The sequence below is a fragment of the Lissotriton helveticus genome, chromosome 4_1 (assembly GCF_964261635.1).
Source record: "Lissotriton helveticus chromosome 4_1, aLisHel1.1, whole genome shotgun sequence".
In the NCBI taxonomy this organism is placed as follows: domain Eukaryota; kingdom Metazoa; phylum Chordata; class Amphibia; order Caudata; family Salamandridae; genus Lissotriton; species Lissotriton helveticus.
In genome coordinates, this window is record NC_136063.1 from 2,125,704,929 (window position 1) to 2,125,723,645 (window position 18,717).

Genomic DNA, 18,717 nt, shown 5'->3' on the forward strand with positions numbered 1-18,717 from the left:
ACATTACGGCCCTTGTCGACGGGGGACCGGACCCCACCACCTCTTCCGAAGAGATTAAGTCCCGCTTTCTTGCCTTCTATTCCCGGCTTTATTCGGCCGACACTTTCCCCTCCACGGCAGATTTCGATCAATATTTTGAGCCCATCGCTCTAGTCTGGCTGGCGGACTACCACCGCAAATTTCTTGATGAACCCTTCTCTAAAGAGGAAATATTGGCGGCGATTAATAGCCTACTGAGTCACAAGGCGCCCGGCCTGGACGGCCTTCCCCCCGCCTTCTACAAACAATTTGCCCCCGATCTGATTCCACATCTGGCTGCCATGTATAACGAGTCCTTAGACACTGGCTCGCTCCCACCGACGCTCCGCGAGGCATCGCTGACGCTACTTCTCAAACCGGACAAACCTGCTGACCGATGCGACTCCTACCGCCCCCTCTCCCTTATTAATATCGACAACAAAATCTTCGCCAAGCTCATTGCCTCCCGTCTGCTCCTTTTAATGCCAACCATCGCCCTCCCTGACTAATCTGGCTTTATTCCGGGCAGGGCAACCTCCCATAATCTTCGTACTATTTTTTCTGTTCTGCATCAAATTAACCCTGACCTCCCGGCTGTGGCCGCGCTGCTAGATGCCACGAAGGCATTTGACACGCTGGAGTGGCCTTTCCTCTTTTATGTCCTCTCGCGAATGGGATTTAGCGATCACTGTTTGCGAAAAATCAAATTGCTATATACTGACCCACTCGCCCGATTGCGCATCAATGGCCAGATCTCGGACCCTATCCGCATCTTGCGAGGCACGAGGCAGGGGTGTCCGCTGTCGCCCATGCTTTTTGCCATCGCTATGCAGCCTCTGGCTGCCCGCCTTCGTCAGCACCACACCCAAAGGGGTATTGGGTTTTCGTCCCGTTCCCTCTTGGTCTCCATGTGCGCGGACGATATCACCCTTTATGTTCGTCACCCCCAGGAAAACCTCAGCCCCTTGGTGCGTGAGATTATTCGGTTTGGAGGGCTCTCGGGAGTCCAAATCAATTGGAATAACTCTGTTCTTTTCCCCTTGACAGACGCAACTCTTTCGTTTGTACCTGACTATCCTTTCGAATGGGTGTCTGGCCCCACTCGCTATCTCGGCATCTGGTTGAGCAGGGACCCAGACGACCTCTGGAGGTCCAACTTTGGCCGCACTGTGGACTGGCTGGAGTCTAAGATCCCCCAATGGACTCGGTTACTCCTCTCCCTCGCCGGCCGAATCGCCATAGCCAAGATGGTGATCCTCCCCAAATTCCTTTATCTTTTTTCCAACATACCTATCCCCCTGACTGCTTATTTTTTCAGCAGGTTGCGCTCTCTCATGGTGTCCTTGATTTGGGCGGGGCGACAGCCCAGGATCGCCTGCCCCCGATCTCCGACTTTACGCCCTCTGTGCTCAGGCCATTTTTCTGCACTTCCTGCTGCACCCCGCCCCCTACCAGCCTCACGTCGCGGTTGAGACTGATGTGGCTACCCCTTGGCCCCTCACCATGGTGCTGTTCGCCCCTGCAGTGCGTCCAAGGTCGGAGGTAAATACGGTGGAGACGCTGCACTGGGCGTGGTCTTATCTGCGTAGACTGGTTGGGCTATCTCTCCTGACTGCTAGCACTATGCCTATCACTAATCACCCGGACTTTCCCCCACTTCAGTCATCATGTATGTCTCGGCACGCAGCGCTGGGAGGCCTCAAGACTGTGACTGACCTGTACCCCGACGACTCCTTTTATTCGCTCCCGGAGTCGCCATCCTTGATGGACACCCTTCTGTACTACCAGCTGCATGCTACTTGCAGGAAACTGCACCCGACCTTCCCGCAATCTCCGCCCACTCTTCCTGCTCTGGATCTGCTCTACACTTCAACGTCCCCGCGCAAGCTTGTCACCAGACTGTGTGCCTCTGCTTTGTTATCTTCCCTCACCTCCACGATGCAGGCTCGCGAGGCGTGGAGTGCCGACCTGGGTTTGGACATCTCGGACGCTGATTGGCTTTATTGCTGTAATCAAACTACTAAGCTTTCCCCCAATTATCGACTACGATTGATTCATTTTAAGTTTCTGCACAGGTTTTATCACACTCCGCGGCAGCTTCACCGTCTAGGACTTATTCCTGAGGATTCCTGTGTCCGATGCGCCGCGGATTTTGCCCACCTGCCATGGCTTTGCCCTTGGGTGCAGGTGTTCTGGCTGGAGGTTTGCTCCGCGATCTCTGAGATTACTTGTACTGCCATTACTCCAGACCCCCTTCTTTGTCTTCTCGGATTTGTTAAGCCCTGTCCAGTTGCGTCGCGCCGGCTGATTTCAATGCTCCTGGTGCTGGCCAGGCGCAGGGTGGTCATGTGTTGGGGCTGACGGCCGGCCCCCGTGGTGTCGGCCTGGCTGGAGGATGCTTCTCATTGCCAAACATTGCTACCAGAATTTTGGGATCTGTTACCGGCTAGGTCACGCCTGGCTGATATCTGGGGCCCCCTGGTCACCTACCTCCTGTCCCGTTCCTCATCCAGCGAACCTGCTTCCCCTGCTGCCCCCGCTTCCGAGGCTGCCACTGTGTCGATCTATGAATAACCCCCCTCTACGCGTTCCTATTGCCCCAGCAGTATGAGAGGTTCTTGTGCTGGTGTTTTCCCGCTTGCTTGGAGGGTTGGGGGGATTCTTTAGCCATTATGTCACACGTGGGTCCGCGCTCATCCTGCCCCACAGTTAGCCGAGTGAGCTCCTGCGGCTGCCCCATACCCCCTCTATGCCCGCCGCTGCCTCTCCCGCGCTCCCCGCCGGCCCTTGGTCTGCGGCAGCCGCCGGTGCTGGCTGATGGCGGTAATAGTCTCGGTGCCGCCTCTGGTCGGAGAGGCCATGTCAGAAACACCGTCTCTTGGGTAAAGCTTAGGCGTTTTATGCCACGGACAATACACTGTTGAGGACCGAACATTATGTACTAGTCATGTTTTGAACTTTGCCACTCTGCACTGAACCTCTGTATGATGCATCTTTTCCTTGATTGTATTGATGTACTGTACCTGCCTCACCAAAAAGTTTTATAAATAAAAAAATAAAAATAAAAAAATATGTATTTATTATATAATACTCTCTAGTACATTGCAATATCTCTAACATGGAGATAAACGCAATGCACACAATACTTTAGCAATGAAACAAAGTAAATAGCACAAAATGTACAGTGCCCCCGGGGGGGGGGGGAACCAAACCATATATTAAGATAGTAAAATAAGAATCACAACTCGAGCCAAGAAGGTGTCGAGAGGACATAATCAATCAATCAAATAATTTGTAGAGCGCGCTACTCACCCGTTAGGGTCTCAAAGCGCTGGGGGGAAGGGGAGTCGCTACTGCTCGAACAGCCAGGCCTTGAGTTGTTTCCTGAAGGAGAGATGGTCCTGGGTCAGCCGTAGGGGGGTGGGGAGGGCGTTCCATGTCTTGGCCGCCAGGTAGGAGAAGGATCTTCCTCCGGCGGTGGCCTTGCGAATTCGTGGGACGGCGGCAAGAGCGAGGCTGGCGGATCGGAGCTGGCGGGTGGGTGTGTAGAATGTGAGGCAGCTATTGAGGTATTCGGGGCCCATGTCGTGGAGAGCCTTGTGTGTGTGGGTGAGGAGTCTGAACGTGATCCTCTTGCTGACGGGGAGCCAGTGCAGGTCTTTCAGATGGGCAGAGATGTGGCTGTGATGGGGGATGTCCAGGATGAGTCGTGCAGAGGCGTTCTGTATGCACTGGAGTCTTTTTTGGAGTTTGGCAGTGGATCCAGCGTAGAGGGTGTTCCCGTAGTCCAGTCGGCTGGTGACGAGGGCCTGGGTGACCGTTTTCCTGGTGTCAGTGGGGATCCACCGGAAGATCTTCCGGAGCATGCGCAGGGTGTTGAAACATGATGACGAGACAGCGTTGACTTGCTTGGTCATCATGAGGGATGAGTCCAGGATGAAGCCTAGGTTGCGGGCATGGTCCATGGGCTTGGGGGCGGTGCCCAGCGCAGAGGGCCACCAAGAGTCTTCCCAGGCAGAGGGGGATGGTCCCAGGATGAGGACTTCCGTCTTGTCTGAGTTCAGTTTCAGACGGCTGAGCTTCATCCATTCCGCGACGTCTTTCATTCCTTCCTGGAGGCTGGCTCTGGCGGGGTCGTTGGTGAGGGAGAGGATCAGCTGGGTGTCGTCGGCGTAGGAGATGATGTTAAGGTTGTGTTGGCGTGCGATGGCTGCGAGAGGGCTCATGTAGATGTTGAAGAGGGTGGGGCTGAGCGAGGATCCTTGCAGGACGCCGCAGATGACTTCGGTGGCTGCGGATCTGAAGGGGGGAGGCGGACTCTCTGGGTTCTTCCGGCGAGGAACGAGATGATCCATTCCAGGGCCGCTCCTTGGATTCCGGTGTTGCTGAGGCGCCGTAACAGGGTGCGGTGGCACACGGTGTCGAAGGCTGCTGGAAGGTCTAGGAGGATGAGGGCAGCTGTATCCCCGTTGTCGAGCAGGGACCTGATGTCGTCGGTAGCTGCGATGAGGGCGGTTTCGGTGCTTTGGTTTGCTCGGAAGCCGGACTGCGAGGGGTCGAGGGATCCGTTAGTCTCGAGGAAGGCGGAGAGTTCTTTGTTGACGGTCTTCTCGATTACTTTGGCAGGAAAAGGGAGGAGCGAGATGGGGCGGTAGTTCTTGAGGTCCGCGGGGTCCGCAGTGGGTTTCTTCAGGAGGGCGCTGAGCTTGGCGTGTTTCCAGCTCTCCGGGAAGGTGGCGGATGCGAAGGAGCTGTTGATGATGTCCCGGAGTTGGGGTGCGATGATGGAGCCGGCTTTGTTGAAGACGTGGTGTGGACAGGGGTCGGTTGGGGAGCCAGAGTGGATGGTGTTCATCATGCGGGTGGTGTCTTCAGTGCTGATCGGGCTCCAGGTGTAGAGGGTGGTGGGGGGGGGGGCGCTGGTTCGGTGGTGGGGTGCATGGTCTGTTCGCCGAAGCTGTTGTGTATGTCGGCAATCTTGCGGTGAAAGAACGAGGCGAGTGAGTCGCAGAGGTCTTGCGAGGGTGTGATGTCGTTGTTGCAGGCGCTGGGGTTGGAGAGCTCTTTAACGATGCTGATGAGTTCCTTGCTGTTGTGGGTGTTGTTGTTCAATCGTTCTTTGAATGTTGTCCTTTTGGTGGTGCGTATCAGCTGGTGGTGTTGGCGGGTGGCATGCTTGAGGGCTGTCATGTTTTCTGCTGTCTGGTTGCGGCGCCAGGCTTTCTCGAGGGTGCGGCAGGTTTTCTTGGAGTTTTTGAGGTCGTTGGTGAACCAAGAGGTTTTATTGCTGCCGGGTCTGCTGGGAGGGATCTTCAGTGGTGCAAGGTCATTGACGCAGTTGGTGAGCCACTGTGTGACGTTGCGGGCCGCTTCATTGGGGTCTGTCGTGTGGGTGGGAGGGTTCTGGCTGAGGGAGGTGGTGAGCTGGTCGGCGGTGATCTTGCTCCAGTTTCTGCGGGGAACCTGTTGTGGGTAGTGGTGGGTCGTGGTTCTCCTGAAGCTGAAGTGGATGCCGCTGTGGTCTGTCCAGTGTAGTCCGGTGGAGTGGCTGAAGGAGATGTGCTTGCTGGAGGAGAAGATGGGGTCAAGCGTGTGGCCGGCGTAGTGATTGGGGGTGTTGACCAGTTGCTTGAGTCCGAGGTTGGCGAGGTTGTCCAGCAGGGCGACTGTGTTGCTGTCGTTGTTGTTCTCCAGGTGGAAGTTGAGGTCCCCTAGGAGGATGTAGTCAGGGGAGGTGAGGGCGTGCGGGCTGATGAAGTCTGCGATGGCTTCACTTAATTGTGTGCGTGGTCCCAGGGGTCTGTAGATGAGAGTGCCTCTGAGGGTGGTCTTGGGGTTGGTGTGTATCTGGAAGTGAAGGTGCTCGGCGGCGGTGAGGGTGTCGTCGGAGTTGGTCGTGATGCGGATGGTGTTTCTGTGGACGATGGCGATGCCTCCTCCGGTTTGGTTGACGTGGTCCCTCCGGGTGATCTTGTAGCCCTCCGGGATGGCTATGGCGATGTCAGGGGCTGAGGAGGCGTTCATCCAGGTTTCTGTGAGGAAGGCGACGTCTGGTGATGATGTGTCGAGGAGGTTCCAGAGTTCGATGGCGTGTCTGTGGATGGAGCGGGTGTTGAGCAGGATGCACTTGAGGTGGTTGTTGCTGGTGCTTGGCTTGGCGGGAGCGGTGCAGGTTCGGAGGCAGGTGTATTTGCAGGCTTGGCAGGTGAAGGGTCCATGGGTGCGTTTCGGGGTGGCTTGGTAGCAGGTGGGGTTCCGGCCGGCGTTGAGTGCGAGGAGGGTGGAGGCGTCGTAGGTTCGTCGGGTGATCTGGCACAGACGAGGGCCAGGGGTCCTGGTGCTGGGCGCGGTCCAGACACGGGCGGCGTGTCCGCTGCGCGCATCTGCCACGCGCGTCCGCTACGCTTCCGCGCGGTTACCTCCATAAGAGGCTAAGTGGGAGGGAGGAGCAGCTGGGAGCGGGGCGGCCAATGGGCGAGGGAGGGGTTTACAGAAGAAAAAACGGGTGGGTGAGCAGCGGCGGGGAGCGAGGGGCGGGGGTGGGTCAAGGGGCGCAAGGGGAAGCCAGAAACCATAGAAAGCAAAATACAGAATAAAGAAACAGCAGCACAATTATGATACCGGAGTCAAGGGGCGCAAGGGGAAGTCAGAACCACAGAAAACAGAATACAGTAATACAGAGCAGCAGCACAATTATGATACCGGCGATACCAGTCCCAGGAGTAGGGGCACACCAGTGGCGGGCTCCAGGCAGCAGGAGGGGGTCACGCAGGCACAGGGGGAGCCGTGCGGCGTGTGGGGTGACCAGGGTCAGGTCACAGCCACTGCCGCGTGGCTTCCTCCATAAGAGGACAAGTGGGAGGGAGGAGCAGCTGGGAGGCGGGAGCGGGGCGGCCAATGGGCGAGGGAAGGGTTTACAGAAGAAAAAAACGGGCGGGGGAGCAGCGGCGGGGAGCGTGGGGCGGGGGGGTCAAGGGGCGCAAGGGGAAGCCAGAAACCACAGAGAGCAAAATACAGAATAAATAAACAGCAACACAATTATGATACTGGGGTCAAGGGGCGCAAGGGGAAGTCAGAACCACAGAAAACAGAATACAGTAATACAGAGCAGCAGCACAATTACGATACCGGCGATACCAGTCCCAGGAGCAGGGACACACCAGCGGCGGGCTCCAGTCAGCAGGAGGGGGTCACACAGGCACAGGGGGAGCCGTGCGGCATGTGGGGTGACCAGGGTCAGGTCACATAGAAGTGTTGGACCCCAAGGATCCACCCAAGGTGAGTAGATAGGGACCCCACAGAGAGCGTGTGCAGTGTATAAACAGGACCGCATGCTCCGTACAACTCTATGGGCAAGTCCCTGTTCAATTTTGAAAGATTAGGGACCCTTCCCAGTGGACCCTGAAGAAACCCCTTGGAAGACAGAAGGTTGGAGAGCCACCCCACCTGTGGATACCCTAGTACCCACATTACCTACAACAGGGAAGCAGGGTGCATACATGTGAAGTGGTGTTGATAACCGCAGTCGAACCCAGTGGAGGACTTCAGGAAAGTGCCTCTGCTGCAAGAGGAGAAAGGTCCGTGGGAATCCATACGTGGATTCGTGAAGAGGAGTACCTGAATGCAGAGGGGACAGTGTCTATGCCACTCATGAGTGACCAGGAGACTTGGAAGACGAATGCCCTCTGACATCAGTGCTTTAGGGGGAGATGACAATGACCTTGACACTGCAGCTGTGAGGACCAGGCGATGCTGAGGAAGACCAGGACCCGGGTATGAGCTGTCCCATGAAGGATGTTGAGTGCTGAGTGGTCCGAATCCAGCAGGCGCGCCAACAAGCCTTGGCAAGGGCAAGCCACGCAGCAATCAAAGAAGGAGCAACGTCAGGACCAGCAAGGTCCAGGGGACTCACCAAAGGCAGGGGAGTCAGGGCAGGCCCGAGCAATCAGGGGAGCCCAAAAGTAACAAGTGTGAACCTCAAGAGGACCAACAGGCCGTAGGTACTGGAGTCGCAAGAAGACCTCAAGCAGCTCACCAAAAGATGTAGGCCACGATGCACACGATGCAGTGTGGCTGAAGATTCTGGTCACTGGAGGTGCTCGAGGTTGGGGCTACTTGGAGCCTGAAGATCTTCTTGGAAGGAAGCCAACAAGCCTTTGCAACTGCAAGTTGGGCGAGGTTATTGCAACCCCCTCGAGGAATACTGGCGTCAAACTTGGTGAGAGGGAAGAGTAGGCCTCATGAGCTGTGGAAAACTACCACCTGTGTTTCAGAGCCCACGGAGTCTGGAGGAGCTCAGGATCTGCACACTGGTTGACTTAGTTGCTGTGCCTGCAAATGCAGGGGAGTGATCCCTTCCCTCCAAGGGAGATTACTTCAGTTGTCTCTGATGCTTCACAGGCCTTGGAAGGTTCCTGTATGATGCACAGGCACAGACAATGCAGCAGACAGGAAGGGAGACAAAGTCAGGCCTGAACGAAGTTAAGAGTGCCCGCACGGTAGAAATGCAGTGGTGTCTGATATAAATCTTATCCCACGACGAATCTAGAGACCTACACCCAGGTAAGCCCTTAAGTACTCTGGGAACAGGGGGAGGTTACTCCCATGTCCTTTGTCCAGTTTCACACCAGAGAGGGTGCCAACGGCCCCCAGAACTTGGTGTGCATTGTGACACCAAGTGTGCCCCTCATGCAGACTTTCTGGTGCTGGCAAGCGCACCCACCCGGTCCCAATACACTAAATCCTGTCTGGGAGGTGGTCACACCTCCCTGTGACAGGATGCCTTTTGTTCCAGCTTCCGCTGCTCGAGCTTGGCTCAGCAGCAGGAGGGCAGAAATGTGTCTCCGGTTGGCAGCAACCATTTTGTGCTGTTCGGGTCTTGAGGATTGGTACCAGGATCACTGAGAGCCTAACGGAGGGCTCTTCCAGTGCTTGGAATTATACCACCCACACCATTTACGGTGTGGGGGTATGATTCCAACATGTTTAATACCAAACATGATAGGATTTGTTGCAACCGTTTTCAAGATGGTCATCGCATAATTACGCGGTTGTCCTCTATACGGTATATTACTGCTTCACTGACAATCCGTGAGAATGGACTCCGTAGGCTGCAGGGGTGTCCTGCTCATTCAGGGGCACCCTCTCACTTAGAACTAAGCACCCTGCCTTCAGGATTGCTAAGGCCTGCTATAGGGGTGACTTATAGGTTTATCAGTGCGGTAAACCTATATCTTTAGTAAGTGGTGCATGCACCAACTTACACGGGCCTGCAAAGGCAGGCCTGTAGTTCCATTTTGCATGGTCTCACTTGGGTAGCATAATGCATGCTTCAGGCCATGGGAGACCTATAGGGAACCCATGTCCTGGGTACCTTAGTACCATATACTAGGGACTGATAAGGGTACCCCCAGTATCCAATCTGGAATGTACCTAGGTACTCAACATAACAATTTAGGGAGAAAGCAGATAGACTGGGGTCCTGATTAACAGGATCCCAGTCAGACTAGTCAAAATACAGCTTAGCACCAGGTAAAAAGTTGGGGTAGCCATAGAAGTAGATACTATTTTCCTACACCCCCCAGAGCCCATAGCGAAGGGGCCAGTGGGTAAGGGGGGTCCCATAGGGGCCCCCACAGTCACTTTCCACCTGCCTTTTCATGGCGGGTTAACTGCCATGAAACGGCCGGCGGAAAGGGACATTCTAATCCCGACAACTGTGCCTGAGCAGGCACCGCCCATTGTAGGGAATAGGAGTCCGACCGCTGGACTGACGGGGTCCTTGATCCTGTCGGACTGGTCTTTCCCCCACCAGTTGAGAGCCGACGGACTGCATCCAAATGTGATGGTTGGATCCAATGGGCTGGATAGCAGTGGGACCGCCACCGACAGCATGACTGTGGCGGTCCTACCACCATCATAATCAGGCCCTAAGTGTCCTGTTTCTCATGATTTATCAACATCTCCAACAAATCAGTTGTCGCCTTATGGGTATTAGCTTGAGTCTTTTCCCTGGGCAAATGCAAAAAAGGAGCTGGAAATTGGGTAAAGTGTGAAAACCTCTTCCAGATACACAGATTGATGGCAGGGAACAGGTTGGTAAGTTGGGTTTGAACTGGTTTTAACTGGTTAATAGGTATCACATTGTTGAGTCAATGTAGCAAGGTAGCAAGAGACTATACCTCCCTCCAGGGTACTGTATTGATACGTGGAAATACAATCGGATGAAAAGAAATGTACAGCAGCCTTCTAGGAACACCCTAGTGCTAGGCTGAACATAATAGCGAGATAAGAAAACAGATTAAATGAGAAAAAGACCAGGGGCCTCATTTATGAGAAATGACGCATCGCTGCGTGAAAGCAGTGATGCGTCACTTCTCAGTGCGCACTCCTTGCGACATGATTGATGCGTCATATTTATAATATGACGCATCATGTCGCAAGGAGTTACAGATACGTCAGTATTTCTGACGTATCTCTATGGCGCAAAAGTGACGCATTGCTGGAGTGTTGATTCAGAAAAGGGGGTGGTGATGAACAGAGTGCCTGAATTAAGCAGACAACTCTTACCCAGTTCAAAGATCAGGGCTTGATCCATCACCGTTTTTTAGCTCACTGCACCATCCCAGCTCAGAACTTGGCTATATGCAAATTAGTCTGTTCCTGTCCCAGTGCATGATGGGAACAGGGCAAACCAAACTACCAAGCCAATTCTTATACTGGGAAGGAAACAAGCTTCCGGGGACCGGTTTCTGCCATTTCAGGCGTCGTCGGCCCGGCTTGCTTGAATCCTGATGGTGCAATGAGCAAGGGACTCACATCTGAGTATTCCCTTCCACGCTTATGGTGGACAAAATGATTCAGAAAAGGGAATCATTTTGTCCACCATAAGCGTGGAAGGGTATACTCAGACATGAGTCCCTTGCTCACTGCTCCATCAGGATTCAAGCAAGCCGGGCCGACGACGCCTGAAATGGCAGAAACCGGTCCCCGGAAGCTTGTCTCTTTTCTGGTGAAGAATTGGCTTGGTAGTTTGGTCTGCCCTGTTCCCATGATGCACTGGGCCAGGGACAGACTAATTTGCATATAGCCAGGTTCTGAGCTGGGATGGGGCAGTGAGCTAAATAACGGTGATGGATCAAGCCCTGATCTTTGGACTGGGTAAGAGTGGTCTGCTTAATTCAGACACTCTGTTCATCACCACCCCCTTTTCTGAATCATTTTGTCCACCATAAGCGTGGAAGGGTATACTCAGACATGAGTTCCTTGCTCACTGCTCCATCAGGATTCAAGCAAGCTGGGCCGACGACACCTGAAATGGCAGAAACCGGTCCCCGGAAGCTTGTCTCCTTTCTGGTGAAGAATTGGCTTGGTAGTTTGGTCTGCCCTGTTCCCATGATGCACTGGGCCAGGGACAGACTAATTTGCATTTAGCCAGGTTCTGAGCTGGGATGGGGCAGTGAGCTAAATAACGGTGATGGATCAAGCCCTGATCTTTGGACTGGGTAAGAGTGGTCTGCTTAATTCAGACACTCTGTTTATCACCACCCCCTTTTCTGAATCATTTTGTCCACCATAAGCGTGGAAGGGTATACTCAGACATGAGTCCCTTGCTCACTGCTCCATCAGGGTTCAAGCAAGCCGGGCCGACGACGCCTGAAATGGCAGAAACCGGTCCCCGGAAGCTTGTCTCCTTTCTGGTGAAGAATTGGCTTGGTAGTTTGGTCTGCCCTGTTCCCATGATGCACTGGGCCAGGGACAGACTAATTTGCATATAGCCAGGTTCTGAGCTGGGATGGGGCAGTGAGCTAAATAACGGTGATGGATCAAGCCCTGATCTTTGGACTGGGTAAGAGTGGTCTGCTTAATTCAGACACTCTGTTCATCACCACCCCCTTTTCTGAATCATTTTGTCTACCATAAGCGTGGAAGGGTATACTCAGACATGAGTCCCTTGCTCACTGCTCCATCAGGATTCAAGCAAGCCGGGCCGACGACGCCTTAAATGGCAGAAACCGGTCCCCGGAAGCTTGTCTCCTTTCTGGTGAAGAATTGGCTTGGTAGTTTGGTCTGCCCTGTTCCCATGATGCACTGGGCCAGGGACAGACTAATTTGCATATAGCCAGGTTCTGAGCTGGGATGGGGCAGTGAGCTAAATAACGGTGATGGATCAAGCCCTGATCTTTGGACTGGGTAAGAGTGGTCTGCTTAATTCAGACACTCTGTTCATCACCACCCCCTTTTCTGAATCATTTTGTCCACCATAAGCGTGGAAGGGTATACTCAGACATGAGTTCCTTGCTCACTGCTCCATCAGGATTCAAGCAAGCCGAGCCGACGACACCTGAAATGGCAGAAACCGGTCCCCGGAAGCTTGTCTCCTTTCTGGTGAAGAATTGGCTTGGTAGTTTGGTCTGCCCTGTTCCCATGATGCACTGGGCCAGGGACAGACTAATTTGCATTTAGCCAGGTTCTGAGCTGGGATGGGGCAGTGAGCTAAATAACGGTGATGGATCAAGCCCTGATCTTTGGACTGGGTAAGAGTGGTCTGCTTAATTCAGACACTCTGTTTATCACCACCCCCTTTTCTGAATCATTTTGTCCACCATAAGCGTGGAAGGGTATACTCAGACATGAGTCCCTTGCTCACTGCTCCATCAGGATTCAAGCAAGCCGGGCCGACGACGCCTGAAATGGCAGAAACCGGTCCCCGGAAGCTTGTTTCCTTTCTGGTGAAGAATTGGCTTGGTAGTTTGGTCTGCCCTGTTCCCATGATGCACTGGGCCAGGGACAGACTAATTTGCATATAGCCAGGTTCTGAGCTGGGATGGGGCAGTGAGCTAAATAACGGTGATGGATCAAGCCCTGATCTTTGGACTGGGTAAGAGTGGTCTGCTTAATTCAGACACTCTGTTCATCACCACCCCCTTTTCTGAATCATTTTGTCCACCATAAGCGTGGAAGGGTATACTCAGACATGAGTCCCTTGCTCACTGCTCCATCAGAATTCAAGCAAGCCGGGCCGACGACGCTTGAAATGGCAGAAACCGGTCCCCGGAAGCTTGTCTCCTTTCTGGTGAAGAATTGGCTTGGTAGTTTGGTCTGCCCTGTTCCCATGATGCACTGGGCCAGGGACAGACTAATTTGCATATAGCCAGGTTCTGAGCTGGGATGGGGCAGTGAGCTAAATAACGGTGATGGATCAAGCCCTGATCTTTGGACTGGGTAAGAGTGGTCTGCTTAATTCAGACACTCTGTTCATCACCACCTCCTTTTCTGAATCATTTTGTCCACCATAAGCGTGGAAGGGTATACTCAGACATGAGTCCCTTGCTCACTGCTCCATCAGGATTCAAGCAAGCCGGGCCGACGACGCCTGAAATGGCAGAAACCGGTCCCCGGAAGCTTGTCTCCTTTCTGGTGAAGAATTGGCTTGGTAGTTTGGTCTGCCCTGTTCCCATGATGCACTGGGCCAGGGACAGACTAATTTGCATATAGCCAGGTTCTGAGCTGGGATGGGGCAGTGAGCTAAATAACGGTGATGGATCAAGCCCTGATCTTTGGACTGGGTAAGAGTGGTCTGCTTAATTCAGACACTCTGTTCATCACCACCCCCTTTTCTGAATCATTTTGTCCACCATAAGCGTGGAAGGGTATACTCAGACATGAGTCCCTTGCTCACTGCTCCATCAGGATTCAAGCAAGCCGGGCCGACGACGCCTGAAATGGCAGAAACCGGTCCCCGGAAGCTTGTCTCCTTTCTGGTGAAGAATTGGCTTGGTAGTTTGGTCTGCCCTGTTCCCATGATGCACTGGGCCAGGGACAGACTAATTTGCATATAGCCAGGTTCTGAGCTGGGATGGGGCAGTGAGCTAAATAACGGTGATGGATCAAGCCCTGATCTTTGGACTGGGTAAGAGTGGTCTGCTTAATTCAGACACTCTGTTCATCACCACCCCCTTTTCAGAATCATTTTGTCCACCATAAGCGTGGAAGGGTATACTCAGACATGAGTCCCTTGCTCACTGCTCCATCAGGATTCAAGCAAGCCGGGCCGACGACGCCTGAAATGGCAGAAACCGGTCCCCGGAAGCTTGTCTCCTTTCTGGTGAAGAATTGGCTTGGTAGTTTGGTCTGCCCTGTTCCCATGATGCACTGGGCCAGGGACAGACTAATTTGCATATAGCCAGGTTCTGAGCTGGGATGGGGCAGTGAGCTAAATAACGGTGATGGATCAAGCCCTGATCTTTGGACTGGGTAAGAGTGGTCTGCTTAATTCAGACACTCTGTTCATCACCACCCCCTTTTCTGAATCATCGCATTGCTGGAGTGTGTCACAAAAGTGACGCAACTCCAGCAATGTTTCCTTTCACATGGGGAAAGCCCCATGTAAAAGGGCTTGTGTCAGTCGTACGCCTTCTGTGAGGCAGGCGCAAGATTTTGACGCAACAGCGTCCTAAAAGTGACGCAGTGAAATCTCATAGATTTCACTGCGTCACTATTACGAGGCTTTTTGAGGGCGAACGCCCAACCTGCATACATTATACCAGGCACAGGTATAATGTAGCGCAGGGGTTTACAAAGTGACGCATCTGCTTAGATGCGTCACTTTGTAAATAGTGCGCAACCGGAGGCATGTTTTACGCCGCCGATGCATCACAAAAAGTGACGCATCGGAAGCGCAAAACTGACGCAAGACCTCATAAATGAGGCCCCAGGCCTTGAGCTGTTTATTGAATAATAGTGACTCAATTGTCAACAAATGTGAAAGGCTGTTCCAGGGTTCATGAGTGAGAAAAGAAACGGTGCAACCTCCAGCCAGGGTTGGTTGAAAAGTAGGAATTTGAGTAGATGAGCCGAAGCAGGAAGGAGATTATGGTGCATCTGGATCCCTGAAGGCAGGATTGCAGGAAAGGCAGCTCATTGTTATACACAGCTGCCATATGAATAGAACTTGCTTCGGAATCAGTGAAGTTTAAGAAGAAGATGGGCAATAGGGTCGCGATGAGCTAGGCGCAGGACCACCCTAGCAGCAGAAGTTTGAATTAGCTGACTTTGAACTAATAGATATAGTGTGGAGCGTACATCCTGAGCTGCCATAATCCAGGCTAAATGATTCAGAAAAGGGGGTGGTGATGAACAGAGTGCCTGAATTAAGCAGACCACTCTTACCCAGTCCAAAGATCAGGGCTTGATCCATCACCGTTTTTTAGCTCACTGCACCATCCCAGCTCAGAACTTGGCTATATGCAAACTAGTCTGTTCCTGTCCCAGTGCATGATGGGAACAGGGCAAACCAAACTACCAAGCCAATTCTTATACTGGGAAGGAAACAAGCTACCGGGGACCGGTTTCTGGCATTTCAGCCTCATCGGCCAGGCTTGCTTGAATCCTGATGGTGCAATGAGCAAGGGACTCACATCTGAGTATACCCTTCCACGCTTATGGTGGACAAAATGATTCAGAAAAGGGGGTGGTGATGAACAGAGTGCCTGAATTAAGCAGACCACTCTTACCCAGTCCAAAGATCAGGGCTTGATCCATCACCGTTTTTTAGCTCACTGCACCATCCCAGCTCAGAACTTGGCTATATGCAAATTAGTCTGTTCCTGTCCCAGTGCATGATGGGAACAGGGCAAACCAAACTACCAAGCCAATTCTTATACTGGGAAGGAAACAAGCTACCGGGGACCGGTTTCTGGCATTTCAGCCTCATCGGCCAGGCTTGCTTGAATCCTGATGGTGCAATGAGCAAGGGACTCACATCTGAGTATACCCTTCCACGCTTATGGTGGACAAAATGATTCAGAAAAGGGGGTGGTGATGAACAGAGTGCCTGAATTAAGCAGACCACTCTTACCCAGTCCAAAGATCAGGGCTTGATCCATCACCGTTTTTTAGCTCACTGCACCATCCCAGCTCAGAACTTGGCTATATGCAAATTAGTCTGTTCCTGTCCCAGTGCATGATTGTCGTGTATTTCTATAGGTTCTGAATCGATCCCCCTATTCCTGACCCTATTCTGGTTAAACTACCTAGCTAGTTAACTAACAGTCAGCCCATGAGGCAAGAAATCCCCCATGATGCAGATACCGTTATCTGACGCAGTCACACTACGGCACAGGAACGTGTTATCTGATTAGGTCATAACGCTTGAGATCTAATTAGACAAGCGATATTCCTCCAGCCCCTGATAAGGCATACGACGTTCTCATAACAAATCAAACCTATGACAACCTGGATAATCCGTGCGGCCATTGTTTTGATTTCACAGAGAACTTTAGTAAAGAATGTGCTAACGAGCAAGTCGTATGACATCTTTATTGACGTACCTATGTCCATCCTTACGTCAATCCCGGCACCTTTAAGGTATAAATATTGCCGATCTTGCCCTATGCAAAACACACGCGTGGTGACAAGACGGAGCAGCCATACTTGCCGAAGCCGAGAGCAGAAGCAGACCCCGCAGGCAGCAGCCCCGCCTTCCTGACGCGCTGAGAGACGCGCTGCTATCTCAAGCCGAGAGACCCAGCACCGGCGCTTCCGGGTAGCCCTCGCAGGCAGCCTGGAATATCGAGAGCAGAGAAAGAGATACCATTCCTCATTCATCCTAAATTCCAGGTACAGAACTGAATAACCCCTCCTAGAGAATTCTTTAGTTATTCACTTGGCAAAAACAAACTTAACTTAAACTGTAACTTTCTATTCCCGCCCACGCATTAGACTTAGGTCAGGTACACGGGGTAGGCGTATTTAGAAACACCAGTTGAGCACGTTTAGTCAAATGTATATGTGTATGTAAATATATTTTAATCATCTTAAACATCATATGGCTCAGAAACCATATCAATGTTTTTACAGTATTATTTTATACTATTGCTTCTAATGTATGCACTTTACTTAACTATAAGTATCGCAATAATATCGATCCATTTCTCTTGTACGAGAAAAGAGACTGATCAATAAATAACATCTTTTTATTGAACACGCCCGTCTCTTCCTTTTCTCTACATTCTGATGAGACTAAGAATGCACGTACTGACTGAGTAAAATAATTGCCTTGTGCTCACACGACTCTTGAGATTGACTCTTGATTAGGGGAGAGCAAAGTTGTCATGTTCTATGGTTGTCAGAAACTAAATCCCTTCTTGTCTAATCAGGGGAGTTAATCCTTCCTTGAACATTCGAGAAAGTTTCTAGCGAACTCTGAGCTTAGCTGGCAAACCCAAAAATTAAGTCTAGTATCGACAGTAGTAGACCTAGTTAACGTCTGGCCTAGGCCTTTACTGCTGTAGGTACTATTCCAATGCGCAGAGCCTATTGGGAAAATAGGAACTACACTACATGGCGCCCAACGCGTTTGGAAGGGGCGATAAAACTAACGTAAGACATTTAGAGTAACTCAGTCGTGCTTTTCACTCAGACCCCTTTTCCCAAATACTCCAAAGACGTCTGGAGTGGGTGAAAGGTTATAAAATCCTCCAAAACCTCGCAGGAGGGAACTCCTATGTATGGTTCTTGGTATAGTCAACGTTGAAGGATAAAACAGTTCCAAAATATTGTGCACCTAATCTCTGTTTCCATAAAGAAACCTGATCTGCAAATAAACATAATACCATCCTGTCTGTAAAATGGGAGACAGTGATGGAGAAAGAGAAGCAGTTAGATTAGCGGCTGAAATAGCAGCAGCTGATAATGCTGCACTAGATGCGGACGCGGATATAATACTCATTCCGGTCGCCAAAAGGAGATCTATAAACCTTAAAACTTATAGAAAATGGCCTGACACCTAGAGGTGGCACAGTCATATTCGTAATCGAGGCACACGAATATCGGCAGACAGAGGTATACTATACATGGATACATTTTCCAGCAGCAAATGCTGTAACAAAGTACTTCCACTATTACAAAATAGAGGTTCCTCCAGAAACGTACACTCCTTTCGAGGAGGTGGAAGTACCACTCAAATTCCAAGAGCATTTGCTCTTATTTGATGGCGCCCTAAAACATAATAATCACATTACAAGGCTCGGTCCTTTAGGAAGACCAGGAGCAACGTGGCCGGTCTTAGCCGGATACACACCACATCCAGACATCGACGAGATGCCTGCACCAGAGCTATTAATACAGCTAAAACAACTACTAAAAATTCACAGACAATTAGTTCAGTATGTAATGCGGACTTCTACAATTCAGCCAGCGATTAAACTACCACAGCTGACCTCTCACCAGGGGAACACAAATAAAATTACACCACAGAACATCCAATCCTGCCTAGGTAAGGTTCCAGCTAAACGGGAACAGATACCATTCTGGTTGGCACAGAAAATCACCCAAATAGAGGCGGTGTTTCCTGACACCACCCCGCTAGAAAAACACAGGATTCTGACTATATGTCTCCCAATGGGAATCGCACCACACATTGAGGACTGTGACACTTGGGGTACAGTCTTTGTTTCCATCTACACAAAAACGCACGGTGTCCCATCCATTTCGGTGATACCAGATGTGCTAAAACAAATTCAAGATGAATACGGTCCAGAACCTGCTTTAACTCTTGGTATGAAATTACTGAAAGACTTCAAGCAGGTCTCGGCTATATTACTAGCCAACATAAAAGGTGAAGCAGCAAACGTGGCGATCCGCCAGAGGTTAAAAGAGACAGATATAGCAGACCAACCAGCTGAAATTGCCAGAATC